This window comes from Poeciliopsis prolifica, unplaced genomic scaffold (assembly GCF_027474105.1).
Source record: "Poeciliopsis prolifica strain line A6 unplaced genomic scaffold, Auburn_PproV2 SCAFFOLD003, whole genome shotgun sequence".
Classification (NCBI taxonomy): domain Eukaryota; kingdom Metazoa; phylum Chordata; class Actinopteri; order Cyprinodontiformes; family Poeciliidae; genus Poeciliopsis; species Poeciliopsis prolifica.
Window position 1 is genome coordinate 12,305,081 of NW_026562378.1, and position 9,312 is coordinate 12,314,392.

Below are 9,312 nucleotides of genomic sequence, written 5' to 3' on the forward strand. Positions count from 1 at the left end.
CAGAAACATGAAACAAAAAAAAAATACTAATCAGATTAGCAGTGAACACTTTTTACAAGATAAGAAAATTAACAATATACAATTTGAAAGTAAGTTTAGTGAGACATGATCAAATATTGCATTACGTAGAAGGAGCATGTCTAATCATTGATAATCATTGAGAAAATGCCCCACCATCATATGGCCTGGCATGAGAAAAAACTGGTTAACATCTAGATTTTTGCACACGTTCATGGCTGCTCCAGTGAAGGGAGAATGAGCTTTATTTATTCATTTTAACCTCTTCACCTTGTGTTCTGATACTCACGGATCAGTAAAATAACACCAGGAGAACCTGTGTGCAAGGCTCAGCCAACTCCTCTCTGGAGACAAGCGATATGTATGTCTGTCACGGAGAGAAAAGACAAAATGAGCTCTGGGACATGATTATAATGACCCAGTAGACTCTTTTAGAGCTTCCCAAGATAATTTGATGAAATAAAATAGTGTAAAATAATCTCAACACGTGAGGTTGAGTGGACCCAGAGGGTGACAATCTTCCTGCTAATTGGGACGGATCTGCTGTTAACTCGTGATCTTAGCTGTGATCTTGTTTCAGAGGAAAGTCATCAAAACTTTCACTGTCAAATCATATGAGCAGATTTAATGGAGCACACACTAACCCAGCGGTTCCCAAAGATCTTATTAAATTATACTCCCTCTGCTGAGCTTCTTCCGGCTTTTGGTTCACACACAGTATGTCAAATAAATGTTTACAGCTGGACTTGTCACAAATATGGCTGGAGGAAGACTTATGTTCATCTCATAATCATGCAGTCAGGATGATGGCAAAGGAGCTAAGAGTAAAATCATCCTACTGCAATAAAGATAAACTAATTATTTATGATTTTGAAACATTTTTACCATCCAGCCAATATTTAAAGGCGTTGCTGCATGCACAGGTGTCTGACACATAAATAATGCTGATGTATTATTACGTTTGTAACCAGTAGTTTAATGTTGATGTGTTTTTTACCATCTCCAGGAGACCAGACTTCTTGGCGAACACAGCCAAACATAAATGCATTCTCAGCCCTCTTCTTGCTTTTTTTTCCCTCTCTCCCTTCAAGATCTGTGTAAACAGCCGGTGGGTCTGGTGACATGAAATTAGTTACGTAAACATACATGAACAGGAGGATGATTGGTAGGCGTGCAGAAATGTGGCTGCTGCACCCAGTGTTTATAAAATCTCAGATCTGCTGAAGCGACGTTCCGGCTTTGCTTAATGCACATGGCAAAGAAGGTGGTGAAGGCTCTCTCATTACCACAGGTGTTTAAATAAATGACTCTGTGAATCACTAGACTGGGAACATCATGAGGCTATGGCTAAAAGAGCCTCCCCTTCATCAGACGACCCCACAAACTAATAACCGTTTATCTTGGAGCCAGCAAATGATACTCAGCGCTCTCAGGGCTTTGAACGTAATTTAGTTTTTTGCTGGAGTCAGTGCTGAGTAAGAAGATGTGCGCTTGCGAACATGGCAACACTGTTTCTTGCTAAGCGGAGTAACAGAACTCAGCTACAACAGGAACATGTTGATCCAGGGGGTCAATCCTTGCTGCTTTATTGCAGGCCCCTCTTAACGTAAAGAAGACCCTGTTTTTGGAGCGTTCCCCTCGTGGACTGCGTTACACCGCAGTGCAAAGTGTGAAACGGTTAAACACTAACAAGATGAGAACAGCACTAGTTGTTTTAAAGTCATTCCTCATGACGCAGCAGCTTTCAGGAAACCTGCTTTCAACATGTTATATTAGTTCAGGATGAAACATCAAAGAGGAACATGATTTGTATATTTTTATCCTGTCATTGACTTCCTTTAAATTCAGTTTGTGTGTTACTCTGTGGCACAAGCTGTCTCTGTTCCCACTGATTGGCTTCTTTAAGTCGAGTGAACCGAGGGCTTCAGCGAGACAAGCTGAGATCTGAAAAGAGGAAGCACAACAGGGAGTAGGCTTGCTAAATACAGGAAGTGAGACTATTCTAAGTGTATGCACCAGACAAAGCTCACATCCTGTCCCCTGCGCACTCACAGCATGCAACAAATTCACTAGAACATCTATAAAGTTCAGTTTTATTTTAAATGTGTTTAGCACATTTCAAAAACACGGCAGTTCAAATCGCTTTTCATCATGAAACCATAATAAAATATATTTTAAATGCCTTCTATGAAAAAAACTAATAGTTACTTGTAACTCCAAGTTGTCCCTATTCATCCAGAAAGAAATATTTTTGAATTTGAACCGCTTTGTCTGAACACAGAGTTCATAAGTTCAAATGTGAACAATCAGTCAGCATAGCCCAACACATCAGTGGAGCTTAAGTAAATTACACAATTCAATGGTTTCAGAGGTTAGAGCATCAACCCACCACAAGGAGAGTCAACTTAATAAGGAACTCCAGTAACCTTCAGCCTACTGGAGTTGCATTTGCACTTCCATATTCTGCAATAGTGGCATCCCATCTATCTGATTACGTATTTCCAGCTCTGCTATTGCACCTTTTAAAGGATGTTTCAGAAGTTTCAGTTTTGCCGGTCTGAGTTGCTTTTAGACGCTCCCCACCTGCAGAGCCTGCAGCGAAGCAAAACTTCTATTTTGAAATGAAATGATAATGAAGGATCTGACATGCACTCACAAGCACAACTACATTGCATGTATCCAAAAAGGGTTTTCAACACAAGGGTGAATAAGCAGGAATTAACAACACCTGAATCATCATCTGAGATTCTCACGGAGGTGTTTTGTAAGACGGCTTAAAAACAAAACTCAGATGACGTGAAATGGGAGACCACACTGCATGAACTGATCCTGATGGCTACCACAAGATGCACAGCTTTTCATGATGGGTTGTTACACAATACCCTGGTTTGTAGATGAAAATCTTGCCACCGTCTTTTTATATTACTTAAAACGCAGTAATCCTTTTGCTTCAGTCAAATGATGCTCCCTTTCTGTCCTAATGCCTGGAAAGTCAAAGACAAGTAAAGATTAAGATACTTGTGCTAAAAAGTTTGGAAGTTGGAAAACTTCCTCCTATATAGCAGCTGTGATTTCTGTCTGTTATATTTAATATTATTAGACCATAGCGATTGCAACTGGTGAAACAAAAATAAATAATGTAACCTCTGAAATTATCCTGCCAGCAGATCCTGTTGTCCGGTCAACAACTAGAAGTGTTTGGAGAACTCTATTAAACTAAAAATAAGACAAAGAAGTCTCTGAACTGATGAGGGGATGAAATCGTATATCAAAGGCAGATGGTAATAAGTCACATATGTTCCCAAATGCTTAAAGTGTGCTGGTAAGAGACCAGAGCATAACACTGTTTCAAACTTTATTGAAATTTGCTTCCAGGCTTATAGCACACTCAGACTGTTGAAAATTGATATCAAGTACCTGCATTTAGTTTTCAAATTGTAAGAAATTTCTTCAATTTTTGTAAGTTTCTTGGAATGAACCTGAAAGAAAACCCTGAACATTTGACTATAAATAGAGAGAGGTGCGCCGTCTTAAACCAAAAAGACAAGTTCAAACCCATCTTCTCTTTCCCATTTCATTGCCAATGGAAGGGCGCACACACACTCTCTCTCACACACACACACACGCACAGACATGCACACGCACAAAGTAAACATATCATGTGTCTTGAAAAGAAAACACTGGGTTCAGTCGTCCAAGGAAAAGGTGTGTAGAAATACACTGCAGAGTCGAGTCATCAAAAAACAACCGTGACAGATACAGAACCTGTCTAGAAAACCTGCAGACAATAAAAGCAAAGTGAATCATTAAACTGCACAAAGGTCAAAATAGGTGTATTAACAGAAGGACAATGGAGATGTGCGCAAATCATGCAATCCCAACAAAGTCTGAGGGATGTAGAGTCAGGTTGCCTCTGATAGTAATTAATATTGTTATGCAATGCAGCGTGGTTTTGTTGATGAAATAGGAATCATTTAGTTTTTTGAAAAATCATGTTTGAGATGCTTTTACACAAAATTTAATTGGTTCTTAAAATAACTGAATCAGATATCAAAAATGCAACCCGAGAGTTTTTGAATATTGAAATAAGAAAATACTATCTATTATTTTTAAAGGATGTCAAATAAAAGTCACTATGGCCACAGAATGACCTATTGGTTTTGCACACAAGGGCTTATGGGAAGGTAAATTTATACTATCAACAAAAGAGTGAAAGAACAACTCAGAATGAGGAGTTGTCATTGTCATTCAAAATGAAAAACACGAACAGCCGCTAGAAGTTTACAGATCCTGATCTGAAGATTTCAGGGGAAAAAACTAAGAGAAAGAGAAATAAAAGATAAAAATTTGATTAGGTGTGCACTGACTGAAGAAAACAGCTGCTGCAGTCAAACTGTATGTTTTTTCTTCAGTGTGCACACCGAAGAAAAGTGTGTGAAGTGATACAACTTCACCGCCAAAAGTTGTGTATGTAAAATAAATCGTGGTTTGTTGCCGTTTCCTTCATATATTTCTCAAAGTTCACTGATGACATTCACCTTTTTTTTTTGGATAATTTAGTCCCTTTATACAATCACTGACAATCATTTAACAATACATGCAGAATGAAGAGGAAGTTCGGAACTTCTCATTTAAATTACTCTATTTTTAACATTCGAAACTAAAATTTTGGTGACATTCAAAGGTTCTTCATTCTTCTGATGTTCTGGGTTTTTTCTAGCATGGCCGACTTTATAGGAGATAGAAACAAAGAGGTTGTCCAGTTCTGATTTTTCTCTACATTATCAGTTTGCTTTACCCATAATGGCTAAACTCAACTACAGCAAAAGATTTGGAAACATTACTCTAGCAATTTAGTCAGACAGTAGCAGCAAACACTTTTTCATTTGGTTCAGACACAGGGAAAACATTGGTTGCAGCTTTCATGATAAAAAATTTTGCTGAACGTTGAATTATCTCAGACCTTATTGTGATAGATGACAATACTGTTGTTTTGAGACTATTTTCAAGTAATATAAGGGTGATGGCATAATAATGCAAAAACACATTCTCAAAGATCAATAAACTTTAAATTCTAAAGAACATTTAACACTGGAAGAAACTAACACTGGAAGAAACTTTAAATATCCAAAACATAATAATAATAAACAACATAACAGCTAAAAACAATAAATAATATAAAGTATGAAGTCTTTGTGCAGAAAAATGTGAGAATTTTATCATCCAGTTTTTGGTAAACAGATACAGAAAAGACAAAAACAATAAATCATACAAATGAAAATGGTTGAGCTTGTTTTAATTTATCATGTGATTAATTGATTTGTTGTTTATTGTGAAAGGTCTAGTTGCAGCTAAAGCTAATTATCATGACTAAACCTGTAGCAGTAACAGTTAAAATAGCAGTTGCTGATTTTGCACAATAAACATTTAAGCAGTTGTTTTGTACTGATAAAGGTCACATAAAATGTACAACCCACAGTAAAGGAAAGCATTTTTGTACCTGATGAACTTTATGCTCACAAACAACAACACTCAAGTAGTGGTGTAGCTTGTTCAATTAAGTTTTGGCTTGGTCGTTCAGCTATGTCCTGGGGCAAAATGTGTCTTTAAGAAGTAAATGTTTATTTCCACAGAGATCTGAAAGATTATCTTTACTTTTTCTGAGTTTGCATCAAGTTGACACACATCCATTCAGAATATTTCCAATAAAAAAGTAATTTTAAAAATTCAAGGACACATTCTGTTTCACAATCTGCTCCAGACGGTAGCCATATTCTGCTTTCAAGAGACAAATATCTACAAATTATAATTTTGTGAAAAGAGGAATACAATATTCAGACTGACTATGATTAATTTAGTTTTCATATTTAGAAGCTTGATGGTTGTAAAATATTAATGTATTCCATTTAATCAAGTTACCTGAAGCAGTCTGTATTGTGTTATTGCTTAAAACCACAACAAGAGCAAATTGTGTTTTATGTAAAAAATAACACGAGTATAAGTGTGGTGCTGTTAGCTTTTACTATGCCAAATTCCTCCATATTAAAAGCTGAAATGTCTCCTCAAATATTTCATAGGAGCTCCATTAATTTCTTGTTCCTTTTAACAAAAATGCTGTTGTTGACTGATTTATTGAACTACACTTCCCCCTGGTGGACGTTCTGCAAAATAGTTTCATTTTATTGCGCTAGAGCCAACATTTCCCCATAGGAATTATTTACAAACCACTGGTACAGAAACAAATTAGAAAAAGAGAGAAATAAAGAGAGAGCCTGGACACAAGTTTTTTTTTAACTTATTGTTTATTTTGTTTTATTTTTTTTCTGGCATATATTCACCAGGAATATTATAATAACATTTAAGATAATCATGGCACTTTACCTCAGTGTTTTATTCATAAACTCTTAGATTTTAGCATTATTTACAGATTAGAAAAAATAGTTACATTTGCTTTTTACAAAAATTTATTTTAGTGTATTTAAATTTACCTAGACAGTGCAAAAATATACTGCTTAATGTTGTAAATGAATGACTATTATTAAATATTTATTCATAAAAAGTTGTAAATATTGACAATATTCTCTGGGTCATAAGGAATTTTACGAGTAAAACATCAGTACAAGAGGAAAAAACGTTATTTTCTTGCAGTACTGTAAATATTCCATGACCTTTTGAACATGTGAGGTTACATTGAAGTTTGAGGATGTAGACAAAATTCAATACATAAAATCCTGTATTGCTGTCAATAGCTTTTGATGCTAAAGCAAGGAGCTCGGGACATTTTGGAGAAATAAATGTCTATTTAAATGAGAACATTATGATAATGCAGCTCAGCTATATGCTCAAGTTCACCAAGTGATCTAAGTGTAAATTTGCAGGTACTAATTATCTACAAACCTCTGCAACTTCAATAAATTGGCATCTAATATAGACAGGATGAAGTTAAACAACTGTAAAAAAAGAAAGAAAATTAACAACATGCCAGTTATGAGTTGAGATTAAGTTGTTTCTTATCTGTAACATAGGACACGTTCAATGAATCAGCAACTTAAAAATATTTTTTGCCCCATTGCACTGCCGAAACCCGGGATCGAACCAGGGACCTTTAGATCTTCAGTCTAACGCTCTCCCAACTGAGCTATTTCGGCCACACGTTCAGTAGGGGGCAGGGCCAGGCTGATCATACTGTGACCCCAGCAAGCAGTGACATGTTTTGTTTATTGATGACAAAATATGAATATGAGTTACCTGATTCACAATACTAAATGTTGTGGCGAATAAGTCAAAGGTGAATACAAAAGAGTTTTGACTGAATTTTGCTTGAAGGGCTTTGGACACAAGATGGCGCCACATCGCTATCGAGAAAATCAAAGTAAAAGTGTTATTTTAAAGTACTTTGTGGGAACAATAGTCACGTTTTTTTACTTGCAAACCCTGTCAATAGATGGTACCACATTACAAGTCATAGTCCCATATACAGTAAGCAGTCAATTTTTGTATTGACAGCATTTCATGTCAACACTGAAAAAGGAATAAGTAAAATCTGTCCTTTAAGAGATTAAAGAAAAAATCTATGACAATTATCATTTGAAATGATAAAACTGAGTAGTTATTCCTGTTCTGAAACCTTCTGGTTAGATCTTTGTTTTCACTACCGATAGCTCAGGCAATGACTGAAAGTGGCAGCAGCCTTTAGACTCTGTGTACCTCTGATTTCCACAGGATATTCTTGAAAGACACCCAAATATGCAGATGTTTTTACAAAAGAAAATCAACAATGTGTTTGCTGGAAAACACTGAAGCTTGATAATATTAGCATTCTGGGCTTGGCGTTTGTCTTTTTTATTTTTTCTGCCTACGTTCTGCAGTGATGCAGTGCTGTCCCTTTATTAGTCATATGATGTCTCTGTGCCAGCTTCTGTGCCTCTCTTCTCTTCTCTCTTTTCCCTGGTAATCTCCCCTCCATATTGCCTCATTCTCTCGCTCACATTTTTGTTCCTCTTGTCATCCCCCTCCTCCCCTCCAAGGTGACTTTCCTTCCTTCACAGACACTGCAGCTGTTCCTCACTTTTTGTTCTGGAAGGCCCGAGTGCGGATAAGAGATGAGAGAGATGCAGACCGGCAGCATAATGAGAGGGAGGGCCAATGGAAGAGAATCAGAGAATGAAAGATGAGATTATCTTGCAACCTGCTTGAGATTATCAAGCAGGTTGGAAGGATCGACACTTTTGACCAGATGCACAAATCAGTTGGAAGGATCGACAATTTTGACCAGATGCAGAAATCAGTAAGACGGAGATCAATCAATTTCACGCACACATGCATCACCAGATTTGTCAGGATCATAAGCTGCCTCCACAGATGCTTACCTTACAAACATGTTTCATCTTCATTAGCAGTGGTGATTAGTACCGTTGTCACACAAAAGTGAGACATAGTGAAGGTTCTCTGCCGTCATCACTAAAATATCACACGTATCTGGGACGGAGTTTCTAAATTTAGAGATCTGAAGAAATGGGGTTAAAGATAGAAAATGTTTTAAAAAAGCAAGTGTTGGCTGAAAAAGGAGAGGATTTAAACCATATGCTCTAGAGAATAAGCTTCAGTTCAAAATGTAATTATAATTAACCCCAGTTGCACATTTCAGCTGCTGTTTTGTCAAAAACTCTTAACCATAATGAGAGTGACATGATTATCGCGCTTCAGTCATTCATTTATGGATTATACAGTCAACTCTTAATGTTTTTATACACAAACAAAAGCTGACCTTTATAAATGTGTTTTCTTAAATTATCTTTCTAAGCCTTGCATGCAAGTTTTTAAGGTTAGAAATTTTTTACATTTTCTTATTTATGTTTGAGAACATCTGCTTATTTTTGCACATTTTACAGGAACAACTAAATGACCATGACAATACTAAAGCTATATATCTGCTGCTAATAAAGAATTAGCAGTAGATATATATATTAAAGAATAATAATAATAATAATAATAATAATAATAATGATAATAATAATAATAAATAAATAATTTATATATATATAATCTGTTGACTGAAGATTAAGTAATTTAAGAACCTCAAATAAAATCATAACAGCAAATCTTGAGGCCAAAATCTGAGACTCCATCACATGTCGTGTTTCAGAAGGGACAGGTATCATCATTGCAAATCATTTTGCCTGTTTGTCAATTTGTAGTTTTTGTTGTTTCATACCTAATTTTTAAGTATTTGAACAATCGGACACTGATGTTGGAACGGGACGGACTTGCTCTAACCCCACAGGTTCTTTATTA

General features: G+C 36.1%; 1 non-coding gene across 1 annotated transcript; it reads right to left on the reverse strand.

Moving 5' to 3' along the window:
* Window positions 1-7,093: 7,093 nt before the first annotated feature.
* On the reverse strand, window positions 7,094-7,166 carry trnaf-gaa (transfer RNA phenylalanine (anticodon GAA)). The gene has a single exon. It is a non-coding gene; the product is annotated as a tRNA-Phe (tRNA).
* Window positions 7,167-9,312: the final 2,146 nt, after the last annotated feature.